General features: G+C 35.3%; 1 non-coding gene across 1 annotated transcript; it reads right to left on the bottom strand.

Moving 5' to 3' along the window:
* Positions 1 to 605: 605 nt before the first annotated feature.
* On the bottom strand, positions 606 to 677 carry trnat-cgu (transfer RNA threonine (anticodon CGU)). Its single transcript has one exon. It is a non-coding gene; the product is annotated as a tRNA-Thr (tRNA).
* Between the last annotated feature and the right edge of the window lie 5323 nt (positions 678 to 6000).

The following is a 6000-nucleotide window of genomic DNA, read 5'->3' as shown; positions in this document are numbered from 1 at the left end:
GCCAAGTCACCATCAGCATCAGAGATTCTCATGGTAAATGAGCAGCCTGCTGCATCCTGCAGCAAAAACTAAAACATGATTCCAGAACAAACTGGTAGAAGGTTTGTGTTTATTTTGGAAGATTTAAAATGGAAATATTTAAAAAAAAAAATCAAAATAACTCTTTCTTTTAACCATAACCTGAAATTTACCAAACCAGCAGGTTAACTGCAACAAATGGATGGAAAAATGTTTTAAACAATTAGAGAAAATAAGGAAAAATGGTCCAATTCTCTCAACATTCATTTAAATCACATTAAAAACTAGATTTAGGAGAACTGGTCTGAACGTATTATGGATTTTCTCCAAGCTAAAGAGTTAAAGAGTTATGTTTACTTGCATAGAACATTTCAGCAGCAAGGCAGTTCAAAGTGTAAATATCAGTTTCTGATTATGAAACAAGAAATAAACATAATCAAGGCATAATCAGGCAGGTTGATTAATGTTCCATTTATTACTAAAACCTGCCAACGTTGTTCTTGTCCCAGGGTTAAATAAACCTTGACCTCATCAAGTTGCTTATTAAAGTTTCCCCAACCAGACAGAGAAACTGAAGCAGCTGTTCCAGGTATGGATGGGAATCGAACCCACGATCTTTGGTTTACGAGACCAACGCCTTACCGCTTGGCCACCACACCCTGACAGCCTCTACACCAGAACTCACTACTGACAGAATCTCCTCAGAATAATGACTCGGGTTGTTCAAAAATAAAGAAATTAATAAAATGTAGAACTCTTAAGGAAATAAAATGCATAAAAATCAACGAAAAGTTTTATTTTGTCAGTAAATATTTAAGACTTTAAATATTTTGGTTCAGAATGTTGAGAAGAGAGAAATTTTACTTAAAATATTTGTTTACTGACATATTCAGAGCTCGTAAAAGCAATTTACTATTAAACCTTTTATCTGACAGAAAGTTGCTCTTAGCTGAAGTTCCCATTAAAAATAAAAACCTGAAAAGTGTGGCATGCACTTGTATTTAGCCCCCATTAGTGACCATGTTGCCAGATTGGATGGAGAGCTTCAGAAAACAAAAATGATACAGTTTTACGTCACATTCTCAATTGGATTCATGTCTGGACTTTGACTAGGCCATTCTACCACATCAATTTGCTTTAATGTAAAGCATCCTGCTGTTAAAATGGAAACAGTAGAAGAAACTGCAACGACGCAACAGGGATGTTGGGAAGATGGATGGAGATAAATCCTGGAAAATCTTGGTAGATAAATCCTGGAAAAATGTCTAGAGAATCATTTCTGCTTCTAAAAAACCTTAAAATGTACAAAATCTATGAGTCTTTAAAACTTGGGATGCTGTTTTCTGATCTTCTGTGCAGCTTCTGTTTCTCCCTGACCTGTCTGCTCTGTTCCTGGATGGGCTGAAAGTACAAATGATAAATCATGTCCGTCCTGCTGGCCGTTGTGTTGCTAAGTGTTGCTGCTTCTGTTGCGTCGCAGAGCAGCGCAGCGTGGAGCAGAAGCCGTCCTACTGGTGGATCCTGGGTGTGGTGGCTGCTGGTCTGGTTCTGGTTCTGGCAGGATTACTGGCCTTCCTGAAGCTCAAAGGTGAGACAGCAAATTAACCGAAAACACCAGAACATTCAGCCAGCTGCACAGTTTAGAAAAAAACAGCTTTGGTCTCGGCAGACATGTAATTTTGGTAAAAGCAGCTTTTCATAAGTTTGTCTGGTGCAGCAGAGAAAATGTGAAAATGACACAGAACTCTGCAGAACTTCACTGCAAATATTCAGTTCTGGGCTGAAAACTTTCATTCATACAGAAATTAAAACAACTGAATGATGAAAAAATACAGATAATAGAAAGAAGACAATTTTATTTTAGTTCTACTTTTAAACTTTTATTTTCTCCATCAGTTGTATTCTTTATGTATTTTTACTTTGTATTTTATAATTTCTCCATTTTCGTTACATAAAACTTGAATTGGTTCATGTCAGAGTCGGAGACGGCTCAGTAAAGGTCAAAGGTACAGAAGAAAATAAAAAAACACATTTTCAAAAATGAGAGGAGCATCTTCTGATTTTTAAATGTGATCAAATGAATCCTTTAACTTTAACTGATTTTAAGGTCATTAATAAAAAGTTTGTTTTTTTAATTCTTCACATTATTTCCTAACGTTGAAGGCAATGAAACAACAATGAATTGATTTTAGTTAAATTATTAAGATTTAACTGGATGCTGAAATAAAACCTGTGTTGTTTGTGTGTGTGTGTGTGTGTGTGTGTGTGTGTGTGTGTGTGTGTGTGTGTGTCCTCGACTTCCAGGAAGGGACAAGAAGCCCAGAGGCCATGCTGATGAAGAGACGGAGCTGAACAGGGTCAAAGGTCAGTCTCCATAAACACAAACTGAACACGTATTTAAGAAAACCTCCACCAGATGGCGCCAAAGGACATCTGCTGTAATCTGCGCTGAAAGCCTCTGATGACGTGGTTTGTTATTTAATGGTGAATTATGGAGAAATTATGACTTAAAAGTAGCTTTTTACACTTTATAAAGTTTTACATTCACATCATCTTCTTCTGATGTCATCATCCATTTCTGTACATTAAGAAAACAAATGTAGTTTGATGCAAAGATGAACAAACATCAATTTAAACAGATTATTTTCAGTCATTTATTTTTTAATAAAGTGGTCAGATTAAACCAGAATTATTTAGGTTTTATGAAAATATGAAAACATTAATAGAATAAATGTACAATGTTCTAAAATAAAGGCTTAAATCAATCTTTTATAAAGATTTCTTCTGCAAAACCACAAAATCTTATCAAGTATTTTTGATTTGGTTTCTAGAGCAAATATCTTAGTGCAAAACAAAACTATTTCATAAATAACTTTTCTGCAATAAATAAGAGCTTGTTTTAATCAATAACACCTTAGTATTGATGAATAAGTTTTGGTTCCACTGGCAGATTATTACAGTTATGGAAAAATGTCTTAAGTTAAATAATCTGTTAGTGGAACCAGTCTTTAATTTGATTTAAAAATGAATTATTAACTTAAAACACACTCCAATGTTTTGCTGAAATGTTACTTGTAAGTCAGTTTTTTCTCATTTCAAGTGTCTTAAGAAACTATAAAACCCTTGGTAGGATTTTGTGTTTTTGCAGTGCGTAGTTCTTAAAAATGGAAAAACTACCAAAACCAAGCAGATAATTTAAAATTAGAAAGATGTTTTTTAAATTAATTTTAGCGTTTTGATGTGTTTCAGATGGAGACGCGTCCCAGTAACCAGCCGCCTGACCGAAGCATCACTGGACTGAAACCTTCTGCTTATTTAAACTTTTCTCTGCCTTCAGAAGAAGATGAGCTGCTCTTCATCCTGCTGAGGCTCAAACTGGACTGTAAAGTCCCTAAAAGCTGCTTTTTAGTTTCTCATCAGGAGTTTTGGAGAATCTTTGAATGAAGTTCCTGGATTTATTTTTCTCTAATCTCTGGATGTTGCTGCAGCGAGTCCTGGCTCTGCTGAAGCTGTAGGGAAAATTTACTGGAGTAAAGAAAACCAGGAGCCCTAAAAATGATGGTTTAGAGGTTAAACTGGGGTTCTGTGGAGAGGAAATAAGTAGTCAGTATCATACACTGCAAAAACACAAAATCTCATTAAGCCTTTTGGTTCAGTTTCTAATGCAAATATCTCAAAGAAATAAGTCAAATCTAAACAATAAGTAACTTTCCATATATAGCAGCTTGTGTTAAGTCAATAATTCTTTAATATTTATAAAAAGTACCAGTTCCACTGGCAGATTATTTCACTTTTACAATGTTATCAGTAGAAATAATCTGTCAGTGGAGCTAGATCTTTATGTCAAAATAATAAATAATACCTTATAATACCTTATCGGTCTCTTAGGTCTGCAGATCAGCTGCTTTTGGAGGTACCGAGATCAAGAAGGAAGCTCAGAGGGGACAGGGCTTTCTCTGTCATGGGCCCCAAATTATGGAACAACTTGCCTTTGCAGGTCAGGGAGGCCCCTTCACTGTCCACTTTAAAGCTCGTCTTAAAACCCATCTATTTTATTTGGCTTTCAACTCTAGCGGGATCTAGTTTTAAATTGGATGTTTTTGTTTTTAAACTGTAAGTTTTTATTTTATGCTTTTTATTTTTATGTTGTGTTTTGATGTACAGCACTTTGTATCAGCCGTGGTTGTTTTAAAGTGCTTTATAAATAAAGTTGGTATGGTATGGTAAATAAATACTGACTTAAGACAAACTCCTACATCCTGCTGTAAAGTTTAGTTTTGTTTTATTTCAGTTGTACTAAATATTTACATTACAAATTAGATCAAAAATACTGGGTAAGATTTGTGTTTTTGCAGTGCATCAACAGCAAATAACTCTCTAAATATCTTCACCCTGAATAAATCTAGATTTTATCCGCTATTGAAGATAAAAGCTAAAATAAAAGTCAGACTGTAGAGGATTATTATGTTCATTTACTGAGTCTAAAGACAACGGAAACATGGAAGAAGATCGTTTTGGATCACTGACCTGGTGAAAGATGAAATCTGATGATGAAACGTCGCACTATCACCGGTCCTCCACCGTGCCAGACAGGAGCCACAGTTTGCTGATTAAACCACACAGACGCAGTGAAAATGTCATAAGTTGATGTTCATTGATCCTCCGTTTGCTGTGGTTCTCTACCAGAGTCATTTTACTCTTCCTCACTGCGCCTGGCAGCAACAGGAACTCAGGTCCGGTTTGCTGCTGGTTTAAAACTTTAACGTCCCTCTGAGTTCGGCAGGAAGACGTTTTCTCAGAAATGCCTTTGTGTGTTTTCATTTTAGTGCCTTTGGGGCAAAATGAGGTTAGAAATGCCCCTCAGCACTGATCATCTAAAAAAACACATGAATAAATAAAAATCACTTCGTTTGCTTTGATTTTCAGGCCAGTAAAATTAATCCCATCATACATTCTAAAATGTTTTGTGGGATTTTTACCCCACCTGATTAAATCTACAGATTTTCTACATTTTTCATCTTTAACAGAGGAGATATATATTTTATACTGAAGGTGTAACCTGCCTTTTAAACGTGTCATGAATAAAGTTTTTATTAAAACAAACAGAATCAGTTTTATTGTGACTTCATTGGATTTTAGGAACATATTTTTTAAATCTGTGCATAAGATGAGCTCATGATGCAGAATCACCTCCACCTGAGTTTCATTATTATTACTTCTGGGTTTGGCATTTTGAATCATCTTGCCAGGTTTCATGTTTTGTTTAATGATTTTCCAGTTTTATGGTTTGGACTCATCTGACTGTCACATGTTCGTCTCTCCTGGTTTTATTTTTTTCATGTCTCTTCTCGGTTTCTGCTCCTCCAGTTTAAACTGCCTGCTGCTAAATCTTCTCATGCTGCTGGTTTTCTTGCTTTTTTCTGTTTGTCATGTTTTGAAATTGGACTCTGGAACTAAATTTGTTATTGACCTTTGACCTCTCAGTCTCTGTTCATTATTGTTTTCTGAACCCCAGGCTGGTGAAGTGTGGTATTATAGATGAAAGGGTGAATTTGATCTCTTGAAAGTTCTCATACAGGAAAACTTTCACACAAATATGGAATAAACAAAAACAACTTATTTCTAGAACATTATTTATTCACAAAATATTTCAACTGCCAGCTTAGAAAACAACAAAATCTTTAATTAGGCTGGTAACATTCAACAGAGTAAGTAAAGACAAAGAAACACATGAAGAATACTAATGTACAGCAACAAAAGGAACAAATTTGAGAATAAAACAATGCTGTGATGTCATAGCTCACTATAAATATACATATAAATATAAATATATACAGAGAATTGTGAATGTGCAGTCAGAGCAATAAAAGTGAACTCTGGTCCTCCAAACCTCGGACTTGGCCTGGTTGAAGTGAACTCTGGTTTGGATTAAAAGCACATGTGAACGCCAAGCGTAGCTGCTGTCATGACAACTGCATCAGG

This window comes from Xiphophorus couchianus, chromosome 21 (assembly GCF_001444195.1).
Source record: "Xiphophorus couchianus chromosome 21, X_couchianus-1.0, whole genome shotgun sequence".
Taxonomy (NCBI): Eukaryota; Metazoa; Chordata; class Actinopteri; order Cyprinodontiformes; family Poeciliidae; genus Xiphophorus; species Xiphophorus couchianus.
This window is presented reverse-complemented; position numbering and strand designations above follow the sequence as displayed.